Raw genomic sequence first — 18,613 nt, forward strand, 5'->3', positions numbered from 1 at the left:
ACAAGTTCCTCCCATGTTGTTCTGGGCTGATCCCTCACCTTTCTCATGATCATTGCTACCCCACGAGGCGAGATCTTGCGTGGAGCCCCAGACCGAGGGCGATTGATGGTCATTTTGTGTTTCTTTGGAAGGGGAAGGCACCATTAATGCTAAACAATATATACAGGTTTTGATGCAACATATGCTGCCACCCAGACAACGTCTCTTTCAGGGAAGGCCTTGCTTATTTCAGCAAAACGATGCCAAATCACATTCTGCACATATTTCAACTGCATGTCTCTCAAGTAGAAGAGTATGGGTGGGTGCTAAACTGGCCTGCCTGCAGTCCAGACCTGTCTCCCACTTAAAAATTTGGTGCATCATGAAATAAAAAATACGACAAAGGAGACCCTGAATGTTGAACAGCTGAAATCCTATATAAAGCAAGAATGGGACAACATTTCACCTTAAAAACTCCAGCAACTGGTCTTTGGAAATGACATTGTATTTAATACAGTGCATTAAATAATATTGGAAGAGTTACTGAGGGTAGTTGGACATGGCATACAATGCTTCTTCCACCACTGATCAAGAATATGCTAAATGTATTTAGGTAAGAACGACTGAATATTAATGTAATTTTAAAATGAGTTTACAAAGAAACTTCACAGGGCTACTTCATGGTACCTTTTGATAGTATGACTGGATCAAGTTGGGCTTCTGTGACAAGCTACATTTACAGTAGAATTATGACTTGCTGTTTTAAAAACAGTTTACACTTTGAAATTTCCCTTTGTGTTGTTTCATTTAGAATAATGATTTGTTTCCTCACCATTTAGGCTGAACTATTTAAATGCTGGTGGTAAAAGTAACATCAAAACATATTGTACTTCCCCTTCACCTCCACTGCCTTTACATTGTCACTAAGTTGACCTCATTAGTTTTAAGTGTCTGCCAACAACAGTGTCATAAATACAGTGTACAGAATGAAGAACCCACTGCTTCAGGCCTCACAGTCTTGGTCTATTAATATGACCAGTAAATCACACAGGTACTATGGGCACTTAAGAGGCTCATGCTCTACTTCAGATTAACAAGTGGGTCATGACGTTCAACGAGAAACTGTCACTCTCGAGCTCACTGGAAAATTATTATGAATAATGGTCCACGCTGATAAATCTCAAAACTAGCTCGGGTAAAAAAAAAAAAAAAAAAAAAAAAGACTGAATGAAAAGTTGTGAGTTGACAGATGTGGGATGTGCATTTTAAGGGAAGAAACACAAATGACATCAAGGATATCATATAGACTTATATACATTTTGTGTTAGGATAAATTGCCACAATATTACAATATATTTCCTGTTAAATATTTCCTGTGAATGTTATATAGATAAATGGTGTGAATAAGTTATATATCATCACAAACGTAAAAAGTGGAAGGTAATAAGAAAGCAGCCTCTTTTTGTCTGGCCAAACCAATTACAGGAAACCAATATCAAGTTGTTGCCATTGACTACGCTTTGCTCCATGTGATTCGAGAAAATAGATCCCCTGAGGTCAAATGGGATGAGAGCATGTTGTGTAAATTAGGCGCTCTGAGCTCATGGATCTTTAATAGATCTAAAGGTTGATTCATAAGCACATCTCTTCCTCTGCTCCACTCTCAGACTGTGCTGTGTGCAATAACAATGGTTTAATAATGCAAATTATTTTTTGTAGAGGAAAATTATAATTGCATTGAATAGCTTTCTCTCTTCTGGTTGGACAAAAGTTGTGTCTTGGCTTGAAGTGAAAAGGTTAGTTCAAAAATTGTCAAGTAAAATGGCTTTGAGATAACTATTTCCATTCAGGTTCTGTTTTTGGGAGGATCAGGTGAGGCCCAGCAAAGATGATCAACTGTGAATCAGGTGAGTGTGTACATTCATTATGTTTATTTATGAGTGTGTGTGTTTGTGTTTAAAGAGAGAGGCGGTCTGACTGCTCTCTGGCCCCTGGGCCAACTGCATCAGTCAGAATAGAGATAAGAGGCTCCAAATGCATTACCTTTGTGATAGTGCTTAACCTGCTTATACAGTGCACAGACACACTCTCACTTACACACACACTAATACATAAACACGCTCTACTGTTGCCATCTGATAGCCCGCTGAATAACCTTCAAAGGCGAAACATTGCATGAAGGACAGAAGAACCCACAGGAGTCAGACTGTGGATGCTTTTCTCTTAAAGCGTATTGAAATTCCCATAATTAGTGATGGCATTCCCAATAATATACAGGAGACTCACTCAAATGAGCCATTAAAGAAAGTCAGGGCAAAGCCCCATCCAAGGTCAAAGGAATTATGGGATCGCCAGCGCCTCAAAATGTAAGTCAACTGAGGTCTTACTTGGGACTCCTCAACTACTATGGAAGTTTCATTCCAAACCTGTCGTCTCTGTTTGAACCACTTCACCAGCTGTTGTGCCATGACAGAGCCTGGAAATGGACAGAGCAGTGAGACTGCACTCATACAGACCAAAACTTCACTGTTAGAGTCTGACACTTTGACACATTTTGACCCCACACTACCCATACAGCTTGCATGTGATGCCTCTCCTTATGGAGTAGGAGCAGTTGTTTCCCACATCACGCCCAGCGGTGAGGAGTGGCTGATTGCATTCGCTTCACGCACACTCAGCAGAGCTGAAAGCAACTATGCACAAACTGAACGAGAAGCGCTAGGGATTGTGTTTGGTGTCTGAAAGTTCCACCAATATCTATTTGGAAGGAAGTTTATTCTTCTGACTGATCACCGCCCAGTCCAGTATAGTTTTCAGAAGTTCTTCTTTGCCCAGACAATGTTTTCCACTGCACATTTGTGTCTGTTTTTAATGCAGTGCCACCTGAAGGTCATCCATTATTGGTTTTGGCCCTGTCCCTTGTGTACTGAGTTTTCTCCAGATTCTCAGAATCTTTTAATGATATTATGTACTGTAGATGATGAAATCCCCAAATCTTTACAGTTTTAGATTGAGGAACATTATTCTTAAATTGTTGCAGAATTTTCCCACAGTCTCTCACAGTGATGAATCGCTCCCTGACTTAACTGCTAAGAGACTCTGCCTCTCTGGGATGCTATTTTTATACCCAATGATGTGACTGATCTGTTGCCAATTTACCTAATTAGTTGTGAGATGTTCAACCAAGTGTTTTTTTGTTTTACACAACTTTTTCAGTCTGTTGTTGACCCTGTCCCAACTTTGTTGAGAAAAATGTGCATATATTTTAATAAAACGGTTGGGTTGAGTAACTATTGTTTTAGGCTTACTGACATATAATAACTATACACATGTATGAGAAGAGGCAAAAAGAAATTGATACATTTTTCCTGGATCCGATGAAAACATACTTATTACACCTTATAAATATGCATATATATCTATTATAGATTTTAAAAGTAGAGAGAAAAACATTAAAATGGGGTCATGTTTTACAACATATCAACGACTCATGGAAAGCATCAACCTTGCCACATGTTCTGATAGACACACGTTAAAGGGCCCTGCCAGTTTTCTTGCATGCAAATTACTTTATTAACATGGCTTGTTGTGCCCTGTACGCTTTGACGTGTAGCAGGTGATTAAGGCATGACTTCTCAATGACACAGAACATGTTCAAGGCAGCAGGCTAAATCCCCTCTGCCTTTACTCTGAGGTAGTGTATTCAGTCCCAGAGAAATTATTGATGATGACTTGATTAATATACATATAACCTCGGCTTGGTTATAAAATATATATGAATACATTATATATATGTGACTAATACAAGGTTCATCTCAGTACTTCCCCCTGGCTCATTTGTAATGATTAATCACATTTTGAGGGATTATGGGTAATTACCTTTAAAAATATTCAATAGGTCACAGGGTATTCACCATATACTAAAAACATTATGGATAATATATACAGGCCTTCACTCAATGGTATTAGATGTCATATATAATAAGCTATGTAAGGTTTTATGGAGTCAGAAAATCATAGGCTAAATGAGAGGAACATTGGAGACAAAATGGATTCTTGAACTAAAGTGACTCAAAAAGCGAATAATGTAAACAATATCTGTATTGACACAGTGAGTCTTTATTTTCTAGTAATCAGCATGTGCTTCTGATTTTCCAAATTGTGTAGTAGCATCAGCTGCATTTGCACCAAACTAAATTAAAACACTGACTCATGGCTTTTAGAAGCTTTTGAATTGAAACACAATTCCCTCTGAAGCTGTGTCATTGTCTCTGAAGATGGATGGTAAAACACAAGGGATGTTTCTGTTACATTCATGTATGTAATCTATGGGTCACACCTGTGCATCATGCACCATGCAGAAGATTACTTGCACATAAACTGCACATATACTACACTGATTTCCCAGCTAACTAGAAAATCCCTCATTTTGAAGGACTGCAAGTCAAAAAAGCTAGAAGAAAGTTTTTAGCTTCACAGTTTACCTACAAACTGTACCTTGTGTACTATATTTTCACCCTGAGGCCAAATAACTAGAACTTGCTGACATCAAAGTTTATGTTTTGTGCAAAACTACATTTCCAAAAAGTTTTTAAAACGTTACACATACACAAGTCTTTTGTGACTCCCTTATTTTTATATTAACTGTTGACCTTTGTCACATTTTCTATCTATCCTGGAAACTCAAAGTTATATACGTCAACAAAAAGAGCCAAGGAAATGTTTGTTTTGGAGGAGCAAGGCATGAAAGACATTAATCAGTAATTTCAAACCACACCTGTGGATGGAGTAATCAAAAATCTATATTTCATTTTTGATGAAAAAAAACAAAAATAAAGCCATTAGAGATAGATTGTAAAAGAGCCATAAAGGAGGTGTGGTAGAGTTGGTGTCTCCCGGGGAAGGCGTGTGTTAGTTTGATATTGTCAGTTCTAAATCAAAGTTTGACTGAAAGACTGATTGCCTAATTTATGGCTTGATAAACTCACCTCATCCCTACTGTTGCTCTAGCATGCAAAAAGAAATCCTAACAACTTTTAACAATGTTACAACAACTATTGATAATGTGTCCTGGCTCCACTTTAGTGTTCATTTGATGTACTACAACACCACCAACACACAAACATGGGTATATTAAGTACAGACAGGCTTAGCCTCTCTTTTCTGCACTCTACTCCTCCCTCCTTTGCTCCCCTACCCTCTATTCTGTCCTGCTCTGATAGCCCTGCTCCTGTTAATCACTTCATAGTGCGGCCTCACACACATATACCCAGACAAACACAGACACACACAAAGGCCCAGGCAGGGGAGTAATGAAGCTAGCTAAATGTTTTTGGCCAGGCTCTCCATCATGTCACCAAGGCGACCTTGGCTGGAGTGGACAGGTCAGCCCGCTGGAGACTGACTCAAACTAAACAGAAGGGAGAGGGATGAGTGTGTAGTGTTGCAGTGAAGTGCACAGGAAAGTTCGAAAAGACACAGATGACATGCGCATGCTTATGAAAATAAGAGGTGAGATATCCCTGTCCCAGTTTGTGTGTTTATAGGAACATCGATTATGTTGGCAAAATAAAGGGAGGAAGGAGGGGCAGTTTTGGAATGACATGCAAACACATGAAAAATACCGGAAGAAGAGATGCAAAGCTTTGAGCTTACAGTGACTATGGAGTTACTATACCCTCCATAGATTTACATAAGATATTCAAATGACTCCATGCTGACCTTGCTTTTCACGAACACCAATGTGGCTCAAATTAACTGCTGATGACAGGGCTGAAGAAAGAAAGACCACACTGCTGTGCCTCTCATATTAAAACTGAAGGTTTTGCACAGTTATATACGGCATATTCAAGCTTAATGTTTGAGCTTGTGAAAGATTTTTGCAACCGTATTACATCCCTCTTTTGTCTCTGCAATGCACGAAGAGCTTTATAGCAGGTGCATTTTACAGTATATGCTCCTGGTTTACTATTATTTTATAGGTTATATTTATTGTGTTGTTTGTTTGAGTTGTTTTAATGGGCCTTTGACATCTCCTGCGCAGTGTCTGTACTCATATTTATCAGTGCTTTAACCCTAATGTGAAGAAATAACCTTCCTTTGCCTCCAGCCTCTACTTATAAAAACACTCAAAAAACATAAATTTAGCAATTTAAGGAACAAATGATAAAATAACACGTGTAATTTCTGCTCCAGGCTTGTATAATTAGCCAACGCCAAAATGACTCACTGGCCCAGATGCTACAACGGTGGATATCTTGTGTTTTCTATGCTCTCTATTCTATTAATGTTGTACAATATAACTACCTAGTTTCATGTTGTGCAAAATATATCTTCTGTTGCTGGAGCTATTACCTAAAGAAAAACGTTCAGCATGCTGAGGGCTTAACATTCACCTTCTACCAAATACTAATAAAACTTGTACAACAGCAGCAGCAGCAGCCTCCAGCCTAAATACAGTTCCCTCGGTAGCCTCTCTCTCTTTCGAAAATACATGTCCATCACTTTAAAGTTTTACTTCTTTGTGTTTATGTTTGCACTTTTAAAACGTTTTAAGTTTAGTTTTCGGTGCTATTTAAGTTTCTCTGGAGAGCATATCTGCGTTTATGTAAGTGTTGTTTTACTGTAGGATGGAGCTGCTGTTTAGATTGAAAAAAGGCTATTAAAGGGAATTGCAGTAGAGAGGGTAGGGTGGTATATTTATGACCAGGTCAGGTCATACAGAGCCTTCAATGGAAAGATGAGGACATGTCTCATAGTGGAATAAACTGTAATGGTTTTGTCCTCTGAGGGGTGACCATGAGAGAGTAGATGTGTTTATATGCCTTTCTGTTTGTGCGTGCAGATGTAGCATAATACTTTTTCTGTGGGTGAGGGCACTTACATCTACACTGCATATAAAACCACATAATATGGTATGCACTTTAAAATAGGACGGATGACATTAAGCGGCATTGTTGTGAACACTATTCAATCTGCACATTTTTAGATGATCTGCTTAGTTTATGTATTATTTGACAGAAACTAACATTTTAGATGTGTATTGAAATTTAAGCCACACTTAAATATGTATTTCATATGCACATGCATTTAGTTATTGCACTAAATAATGTGTTGATAGCATAAACACATTTATGAACTAAATTATTTCACAAAGTCAAACAAAATTTTTAGTTTGAAAGTTTGAAATGATGAAACAACAGTTTGTCATCTGCACCTGCACACAATGTTCCCTTTATAAAGCACAATCTCCCTGGAAATGTACGTGCGTAGGTCCGCCTCATATCCCACCTTCAACACGGCCACATTTAACCATAAATGGTGAATGCAAAGCATGAAATGAATGTTTATGCATCCAAAACTAGTCATGTGGCTCTGGTTCTTTGGTGAATCATGACAACAACAGAGAGGAAAACCCGGAAATGTGATTTTTTTTTTTTCCGATACAGAAATTGAGGTGTTTGTGGACGAGGCAGAGGATATAGTAAGTAAGATTATATAATATAGCACCCTTCACAAAGTCACAGTGCTTTCCAGCAGAAATAATAGCAGAATACAACAATATTAAAAGCAACATACAATCACAGTACACAACAACCACTGAAATACAAGCACTAGAATCTGAAAAGATATGTCTTCAGACGTCTTTTGAAAGGGTCAGTAGACACTACCAAACGTACATCAAGGGGAACAGCGCTCCACAGAGTTGGAGCAACCGTTTCAAAAGCGCAATCACCTTTAGTTTTCAAACGAGTGCGCGGGACAGACAGTAAGCCCTGATCAGAAGACCTAAGTGACCTACTGGTGGTATAATGGAGCAAAAATCAATATTATGACAGCAAGAGTGACTTTAGTTTCTGACAACAATTCCCTTTAGGTTTGACCAGATGGAAATTAGAATATTCCAAGAACAGTGCAGTACTATAAGTATTGTGTTCATGCTAAATTTTAATCATCATGTCATTCACCTTGGGCCTTACTTTAGCATAACTTCAGGTGACATGTTCCCGTTGGCCCATCAGACCCCATGTTTTCCATGAAATACATTATGTCACTTCTGTTTCTTCTGATGGCTAAGCTTGCAGTGGGGAGAGAAAGTGTCGTCCAACTTGTAAAACACATTGTTAGTTCAACTTAAAATCTAGCTTCCTGCAATGGGTATTCTGAGTCAAACAATGACAGCGTAATATACAGCGAAGCTGACATTGACTGCCTTTCATTTTGCCTCTGCAAATGACTGGAACTCACTTCAAAACACACTCAAACTAACAGCTCTCACCTCTCTCAACATGTTCAAACTAAAGCTGCAACAAATCATAGTTGACTGCTGTACCTGCTGACCAGCCCTTGCTTTTCTCTCTCTCTCTCTCTCTCTCTCTCTCTCTCTCTCTCTCTCTCTCTCTCTCTCTCATTTTTTATAAAGAAAATCCAGTAATCTGCCTTTCTCATTTTATTTATTTATTTTTATTAATTGTATTGTTTATTTTGGTACATAGTGTTTATTCATTTACCCATGTTGTCTTTAGCCTTTTCCTCATGTGTTTGTTATACTGTTTTGTATCTGTGCTGTTTGTGTCACTGTGTGGACTGTGCTGACAGGTCATCATTGTAAATGAGAATTGGTTCTCAATTGATTTTACCTGGTTAAATAAAGGTCATATATATAAATCAGGACAAATGGGAACTGCAGGCTGCCATACATTAAACAAAGAAAAAAAACTGTAATGACTTTTAACATTTTATTTGATGCAAAATACTTTGTACAGCTGGATAAACCTGTGATTTAAGTGCTAAAACAAAGCTAACATACATCCACAAACATCTGAACACACTCATACGTTGTACATAGCAGGGGAAAGACGGCTCAATCTTGTCCTCTCAGAGACAACAGAATAATTAAAACTCAGGTAAATGCGCCCTGTTGTCTTGACTAAAGAGGAGAGGGAGAAGTAAAGAAAAGCAAGGGCAGTGCTGTGCATGCCTTCCACATCTCCAATATTTGTGCAGGATGGTGTTGACTTGAGACCAGGAGTTGAGAACAGATGGGCATGAAGTGGTCAAGGAAGAGAAACTGCCCTGCTTGCATAGCATTACTGTAAAGTACATCATCATACTTTTACCCAACATCTGCCTCTGTCTGGCTGAGCTCATCAACAAAATGTACCATGAATGAAACGTCCCACTGATATTGCTCCTCAGGGAGATCTAAAAATCTCTTCTGCCTCTTGGGAAAGCTAGCATGCTGCTCATGAAATGATATGAAGAAGAAAATCCTTGGTATGAACACAACCCTTACTTTTTCATGGAAGAAATTTTAAACAAACTAGGCCCTTGATTAGTTAAATCTCTATGAGGTCTTTTTTTGTATTAACTATTTTTGGCCTTCTCGCCAGCGGCAGATGTAACCAGAGGCATTGTGTTGTCTGTTGAGATGTTCGTCCATCCTGTTCTAGGAAATGCCTTCAGAAACTTTCATAAAATGTTAACTTGGACTAAAGGCTGAACTGATTAGATTCTGGTGGTCAACTGGTCAAGATCACTGTGACCTCACATCTATCCATTATTGTGAGTGTAATATCTCAGGATCGCTTAAAGGGAATGTCTTCCCGTTTGGCATGAACGTTCACTCAAAAGAAAAAAATCAATGCTGGTGATCAAAGGTCAGAGGTCGCAGTTACTTCGCATCCATCCTTTTCTTGTTAACATGGTATCTCAGGAACGCCTCACAGGCACTTTCTCAAATGTGGCACAAATGTTCACTTGGATTCAAGGATAAACCAATTTGATTTTGTTGATTGAAGGTCAAAAGTCACTGTGACCCCACAAAACACAACTGAAGAATTCATTCCACCAGAATTTCACACATTGTAATGGAAAAAAACGAGGAAATCTTATATCCAAAAGGTCAAAGAGTCAACTTCATTGACATCAAAATGTTGAAAAAATACTTTTCTGGCCATTATTCAACAGCACAGCTCAGGGACAGAGGGGAAGATGCGACCATATTTCACATTTTCTGTCCTGTCAAGTTGAAAATGTTTGTGAACCATTTATATGTGGACATACATAGATTTTACCATATTTTAAAAAGTGACTGTATCATATTTGTTTTCCATAAATACATGACGTCCATTTTAGGTGTTTATTTAGTTTTTTATTGTGGCGGATTACCATATTTTTAACTTCATGTACATAAGTAGAGCAATATTTTGAAAATTTGCATCACAGCATGGTTGGCCTGAATTTTTGCTACGGATGTACCTTTCTCATACTCAGTCAGATACTCTGGGGCAGACTAGCTAACAAAAATCTGGAAAATAGGCATCAGTATTTGCAGCTCACTGGGTATGAAAATGTGTATCAATGAAGAATGTGTGCACTGCCAGGGTGCTGATATGTTACATCCTTCTATGTTGTCATTTCTACACATCTGTAGGTCCCTATGCTCTCGCTGCCTGCTGAGTGACTGGGGCAGATCAGAGTAATGGAGGAGAGAATGAATCCAGACACCAATCAGCTTCCCCACTGGATTCACCAAAAACCCTACTAAACTCTAAAAAATCCCATTATTCTGCCACCTGTGGGACAGAAGTTCCATGATCTTAATTTGGATATCAGATTTAGAAAATGTATGTAAAAACAAGTGTCAGTTTGCTTGCCTTTGGCTGATTTTCATGAGTAAGTATATAAAGTTTACCTGTATAATATCAAAAGTCATAAAATTCTTTACAGTAAAAAATAACTAATAACAAAAAAAAGAACGAGACCAAGACCTGAACACTGTTGCTCGGCTCATGACTGCAACTGAGTCTATTTCAATCACACATCATGCAATATTGCAAGGCCATTATATTACAAAACGTTTCCAAAAACTGACACAACCTGGTAAAAAAGGGGTTGCTACTTGTAAAACTCATTAGAAACACTGCATGTGACAAGAGAAAGGGGGGAACATAAACAAACAAAAAAACACAACACAACCCACCCACACACACACACACACACCAAAGCAATAAAGTAGAACTCTTTGGGTACTGGGAAGAAGGCTGTGTCGGTACAACACTGTGTCGGTTCTTTTTGTATTCGTGATTTGCACTTCAGGACTGCTCCTTAATGTTGTTGTGCTTTTTGTTTTTGTTTTTGCGCTTTACACTTCAGGACTGTAAATATTTGTTGTCGTGTTTTTGTTTTTTTATTTGCGCTTTGCACTTCAGGGCTGCTCATTTTTGTGGTTGTTTTCTTTTTGTTGTTGTGTTTTGCACAACTTTACTATTCCACCTTACTGGACAGTATATCTGCATATGTTACTGACTTAATCAGGTGCAGAGGGCTTCGCTGCTGCACCAAACTTCAGAGGTAGTAGCTGTGGCGATTTGTCACCATGGGGACAGATTCTTTTTCTGGGGTTCTGAAATAAAAATGAACCTCTCCCCTCTAATTCTCTCGCTCTCCCTTTCTCCAGAGTTCTGTGATTAAATGAATCTTTCTTTAGGATGTGGGTCAGTCCGCCTCCATTCCCCCCTCACATCCGCCACCACTCTCTACAATCTGGCTGAGATGGATTGCTCCATCACTGTCACAAGGTGCCCAGATTGGGTGCCAAAGCCACTAACAAAGACAAGAAACACATTTCTCTACCTTATAAATACTTTTGCCTGGTTTGGCCTTTGTGGATGGATACAGTGCATCTGGAAAGTATTCACGGCGCTTCACTTTTTACACATTTTGTTATGTTACAGCCTTATTCCAAAATGGATTAAATTCATTTTTTTCCTCAAAATTCTACACGCAATATCCCATAATGACAAAGTGAAAATAGTTTGTTTAAATTTTTTGCAAATCTATTAAAAATAAATAATGAAAATATAACACGTATATAAATATTCACAGCCTTTGCTCAATACTTTGTTGAAGCACCTTTGGCAGAAATTACAGCCTCAAGTCTTTTTGAGTATGATGCTACAAGCTTGGCACCTATTCTTGGGCAGTTTCTCCCGTTCTTCTTTGCAGGACCTCTCAAGCTCCATCAGGTTGGATGGGGAGCGTCGGTGAACAGTCATTTTCAGATCTCTCCAGAGATGTTCAATCTGGTTCAAGTCTGGGCTCTGCCTGGGCCTCTCAAAGACATTCACAGAGATGTCCCGAAGCCACTCCTTTGTTATCTTGGCTGTGTGCTTCGGGTCGTTGTCCTGTTGGAAGATGAACCTTCGCGCCAGTCTGAGGTCCAGAGCGCTCTGGAGAAGGTTTTCATCAAGGATGTCTCTGTACATTGCTGCATTCATCTTTCCCTCCATCCTGACTAGTCTCCCAGTTCCTGCCGCTGAAAAACATCCCCACAGCATGATGCTGCCACCACCATGCTTCACCGTAGAGATGGTATTGGCCAGGTGATGAGCGGTGCCTGGTTTCCTCCAAACATGACGCTTGGCATTCAGGCCAAAGAGTTCAATCTTTGTTTCATCAGACCAGAGAATTTAGTTTCTAATGGTCTGACAGTCCTTCAGGTGCCTTTTGGTAAACTCCAGGTGGGCTGTCATGTGCCTTTTACTGAGGAGTGGCTTCCGTCTGGCCACTCTACCATACAGGCCTGCTTGGTGGAGTGCTGCAGAGATGGCTGTCCTTCTGGAAGGTTCTCCTCTCTTCACAGAGCAACGTTGGAGCTCTGTCAGAGTGACCATCGGGTTCTTGGTCACCTCCCTGACTAAGGCCCTTCTCCCCTGATCGCTCAGTTTGGCCGGGCGGCCAACTCTAGGAAGAGTCCTGGTGGTTCCAAACTTCTTCCATTTACGGATGATGGAGGCCACTGTGCTCATTGGGACCTTCAATGCGGCAAACATTTTTCTGTACCCTTCCCCAGATCTGTGCCTCGATACAATCCTGTCTTGGAGGTCTACAGACAATTCTTTGGACTTCATGGCTTGGTTTGTGCTCTGACATGCACTGTCAACTGTGGGACCTTATATAGACGGTGTGTGTCTTTCCAAATCATGTCCAATCAACTGAATTTACCACAGGTGGACTCCAATCAAGTTGTAGAAACATCTCAAGGATGATCAGTGGAAACAGGATGCACCTGAGCTCAATTTTGAGTGTAATGGCAAAGTCTGTGAATACTTATGTACATGTGATTTTTTTTCGTTTTTGAATTTTAATAGATTTCCAAGAATTTCAATTTTTTTTATTTCACGTTGTCATTATGGGGTATTGTGTGTAGAATTTTGAGGGAAAAATGAATTTAATCCATTTTGGAATAAGGCTGTAATATAACAAAATGTGGAAAAAGTGAAGCGCTGTGAATACTTTCTGGATGCACCGTATGTTTGGATGTATTGTGTCTTTAGGTGTGTATCTTAGTGAAGAATAAATTGTAATGTCAATGTTCCTCTAACATTAATCAGTGATTTGAGTCTCAAAGATAAACACAAATAGGAAACAGAGTGCACAGCATAATAATAATCTTTTCTTTTGAGGCAATAATAACATGGCAATATCATATTTCAGATGTTGTGCCCAGTTTTACAGTAACAAAGTCAGGACAAAAAGGACATCTGCCCTCAATATAACCAGAAAACAGTTAAACAGATTTTTATAAATCTGTTAAATTCTTAAAAAGAAACAACATAAAACACATCATAAAATACTTTAAGAAAAAGCAATTAAACAACAAATGGGGCTATAACGCCTGTACAACTGTTGGATTGCAGCCCAGTATTATGGCAAAGCATGTGATACACTTGTGAGTCCACTAGAAGTTAATGTGTCAGTGTCACGTTATGCCTCACTCCGGCATGAGAAGTACATGCATGTTTGAACAGGGTGGAAGAAGGATGTCATTAATGGAGGTCATTTGGGAAAATATAAAAGTGCTGCCAGAAAAATATTTAGTATGTCGCAATACATAGTATGTAAAATGTAGTATGCCAAAAATACCACAATGTTGTACTGCATTCCATCGTATTTTGCTACATGCAGGCCAACGTGCTTCTCTGGCTGTTCTGACCCACAATCCTCAGCGCAGCGGAAGATATGTCATATCGACTGAGCCGTGGAGAGAGTTGGTGGCGCTAATGCGCCACCCAATTAAAAAGCAATTAATTGCAATTTAAAAAAGGAAGAAGAAGAATAAGAGGAATTAAAAGGAAGCATAAGGAAACGTGTGCGTTACCTCATCCGCGTCTTAGCTGCTGCTTGCTTGCATGTGTGTATCCACACCTGCTGGCGTGAGGCGTGAGACACAGATGAGACTCACATCTCAGAAGGCAATGTGGCTGCTATAAACCATTAATATGGATGCTGAAATCAAATAACGCCACGCAGCAACAGGTAATGCATACGCCATGCAAGCAGTGTGCTCCAGGCTTTGCGTTACTAGTTCCAAACCACATAATTTTGAATTTTATTTCAAATGTAGATCCCGACGGATATGAAGTTCAAGGCCTATTTTTATTATGAAGTAGAACGTCCCAATTCTATGCATACAGGTAGCTGCATTACATACTGGAAGTAAAAAGAAAAAGTATGCGATTTCGGAACGCAGCTCAGGTGTGGGGGCAGAGGAGAGCCCAGGCAGATAAACAGTGGGCTGATGTCTGAGTTTTTGCTCTTTATGTTTCTAGTTTATTGTAGAAAGACCTTAAAGTAGGGTTGATCATCCAAAAACCTTCACCAATGATTTAAACATAGAGAAATATTGTCGTTATGTATGCATTATTATGCTATGGTCTGGCCCACTTGAGATCAAAGTGGGCAGTATGTGGCCCCTTAACTAAAATGAGTTTGACACCCCTGCCTTAAGGCCATAATTAGAATGCTGACTGTGCACCAGTTTGTGTTTCGAGGCTTTTAAAGCTCCCACAATCAAACAGGTGTTTGCACTTATTCTGAAAAATTATACCTCTACTTAATCTTAAGTTGGGCACAGCCATGCTGAGAAGTTACTGAATTCACTAACTCTGTTCACCTCAAAACACCATAAACATTGTGAATTATTCTTCCATAATGGGTGTAACAATCAGGAGAGTTACCGTGCTTCTAATCAGGCTGTCTGAACACAATGAACAGTCCCGAGAAGATGTCTGACTAACCAAAAATGGTAGAAACTCCTGTGTGAATTGTAAACCATGCAGGTGCTTCAGCTTGGGAAGTTATCCCTCTAGACAGATTATTTGTATTTATATTATCCTGAGTTCCCATTGTGAGAGGGGTGATTTTGAAAATGTCTCATGAAAAAAAGTGTTTCTGATACTGTTTACTGTTACTCTTCTATAAAGGTAAAAGTCCGTAACTTTTGTGGCAAGAAATATTGCTCCATCTGTGGGGATGTAAACATTTGTCTGAATGCATCAAAGACGTAGATACAGCATCCATTTTTTTTTTTATGAATCATTTTCAAAATAGAACAAAAAGTAAGCTGAGCCACAGTCAGATTGGCAGAAAGCAGCAACAAAAAGAAGAGGTGAGAATAAATAAACTCACAGCACGGACAACAGGTGCGCTTATAATAGTTTAAGTGATATTATGTACGGTCACATTCGCGTTCTTGATATTTTTTACATTTATTGTGTGAACTCACATATTGTGGCAGTCCTTTCTTCTGACACAAATAAAAAAGTGTGACTGAGCTGTCTATGTCAGTGGGGATGTTGACGAGCTGACTTTGATTTGAATTAATGTGAAAAATAATATGGCAAAATAAAAAAGGCAACACCATATGAAAAAATACTGCCATATTCAGTTGTATTTCTATGTATCAAATCCATTCTTAAAATAATATTTTATGTTACACAGCATGTTTTTGGAGCACTGGGCTCACAGAGAATATTTTACTCAATGACAATAGTGTCCAAAAGTCAGAAACCATATCAAAAATTGTCATGTCATATCTTTAAGTGAACAGGAATATAAAGTTTGGGGAAAACACAGGTTCTGACATGTAATATGAAGAATTAATGAAGTGTTTCAGATTCAGAACTTTTTCAGTGTCAGCAGTCAAATTTAAGCAAATTAGTGGCATTCAAATGTTGACTCCTTAGCACGCAACAGATCAGATTTCCTTGAGTTGTTTTCTTCCATCAAAGCAGCCTTCAGATGACGCTCAGGTGGATTTGATTCACTCATTAGAGGCTTGGTCATGATAATCAACTTACAGCTATCGTCTGTTCTAAATAAGGCTGTTTCCAGCAGAACATTGCTTACTATGTCACATTATGATAGTGAGAAACATGACATCAGAAGAAAATAGAAAAGTGTCAGAAGTAAAAGTGTTATTTTAAACAAAAGGTTTATGAGGTAGTGCATGACATTCTAAAGCACTTGGTAGAAACCGGATCAGTTATAACACAATTAAGCAGACCGAACGTGACCATCAGAGGATCAATACAAGAAACTTTGCTCATTGAGATACCCAAAGAAACTTCATCACAGGTACAGAATATGCAAAATAAAGAACGCAAGAGTCCAATCAGCAAAAGTCACATCAGAAGAAGTTGTCTCAGAGGCATATTATAAACCACTTCTTAGGAGAGGAAACAAGGCCAAATGCTTGGGGTGGCTCTATACTACATCCTAGACATACCAGAAATTCCCAGTGGATGACTGGAAAGAAGTACTATTTACATGCTCTTTCTTTGTCAAAACTAAACAAAACAAAAAAAGTGTAATGGCATCTAATTTACTAGTTCTGTAAGATGTTCAATGCCACACAAATCTCTCACATGGTCTGTACTATTGCATTAAATTGCATTATATTGCATATTGCCACAGCACAAACTTATATTGCATATTGCCACAGCACAAACTTAACACAAACTACTCAAAGAGTACTCTCAACAAAACTGAATTTTTGAATTCAGTATTTATTGCAGTGCTACTGTATTGCATTACATCAGACATGTGTTTCTCTGTTATTTATCTGTTTATTCAGTGTATTAAGCAGGGTAACAGTGTCATCATCCTCCTAAATGTTGCACCTTGCCATGTGCTAAATTCACATCTCTGATATCCTTTAACACTTGTGCAAAAAGTCTTCACCTGTTCTCTTCTGGCTAATGATATCACAACAGAGAGGTGCACAGTAATGAGACAGGGAAGCTAGCTGCCCCGGCACAAGCAGCGAAGTCTATTTTTACCCTGGTGACCTATTCCTACTGGTTGCCAGGACAACCACAGTGACATTGTTTAGTCAGATTCTTCGAGCTTCTTTACAGCAGCATCCATATTTAAAGCATTGTCTACTGTCAATCAGCTTTATTGGCCAAGTATGTTAACACATCTTGACTGCATGTATCTGGAGAGATATGGATCTAAACTACGACTTGATTGGCTACTGTGGGGTGTTTTTTTCTATATTTCTATATATGTCCCTCTTAATAGGTGTACGTGTGTGTAATGTAATGTAACTTAAGCAATGTTACACTCGAGGGTGTGCTTTAACGTCATTATTGGCATGACAGTGATGCTTACGGACTTCATCACTGTCATGCCAATAATGACGTTAAAGCACACCCTCGAATGTAATATTGCGATTAGACAAAAAGTTACCATCTAAATAGAATGTGTAATCAAAATGTTGTCATATTGTGGGGCAATTTACCTCTAAAATATACAACTTTTTGTTCGTGTGATCTCCGTTTCCATGGCAATACATGGGGTGTGACTAACAACTAGAAAACAATCAGTCGCATCAGTAGTAGTGAATGTAATCTATGCGATGTTTACCATTCCAGGGAGTAATCCGACCCTTAGCAATGACATAGCAACAGAGACGAGATCTAGTCTGTTTTATTGCTTTCTAGCGATTGTTTCTCAAACTGAAAAAATACAGCACATAGAAACACTAAACTGCTTAGCTCGATCAATTTTGTTGAATAAATTTTTAAGATTTTAGCAGAGTGTCATGAGTTAAAACATAACCAGTCAAGCTGTCTGAATATTAAGGATATTAAGTGTGCAACTTTTAATGGTTTTACGGTACAGATGCTGTGAGCGACAAAAAGGGACCAAAAGAGACTCGATTTCACCAAATGGGTCACATTTAATAGACCTATAACAAGTAAAAGACAACATTATATTGCATATTATATGAAATTAGATTCCAATTATATATTCCCATTGAGAAAGCAGAGTGATATTTGTAGTGATGAGCAGGGTGTGCTGTTATGCTGATTTGAGCACGTTCCAAATGTACAGTTGACCAATCAGATCGGTGGGTCGGAACTAATTGTTGTATAATGTAGTTTTACAGGCTGTATCTTTGCTTGACCATTACTGCTTTTGCTAATATGTACCGTTCTTGTACTTGTGGGCCTGTGGCAGATGACCATATAGGCAAATTCATGACGAGGTGACGTCAGCTCGTCACTAACAAAGTGTTCAAAGCTGTTCAAAGCTGTTCAAAGCCTGCTCTTTTTTTTCTCAAAGGAATTACTTTCGATAAATGAATAAAAAAAACATTAGCTAAATGAAAACATTATTCTGATGGTTCATTATACTGTATGCTATAATGGATAATGTACTTATGCATCATGTTGTAGAGCAAATGGCCAACCGCATATGCTGGGGGACAGTATTCTTGCCCAAACAATTTTCATGCTGTTGGCAATATATATCCATATTTTTATATCTTTATATGTTAAAT

Source organism: Brachyistius frenatus, unplaced genomic scaffold (assembly GCF_029030835.1).
Source record: "Brachyistius frenatus isolate BFR_SWC_R1_liver_20210118 unplaced genomic scaffold, ASM2903083v1 Contig_23, whole genome shotgun sequence".
Classification (NCBI taxonomy): Eukaryota; Metazoa; Chordata; class Actinopteri; family Embiotocidae; genus Brachyistius; species Brachyistius frenatus.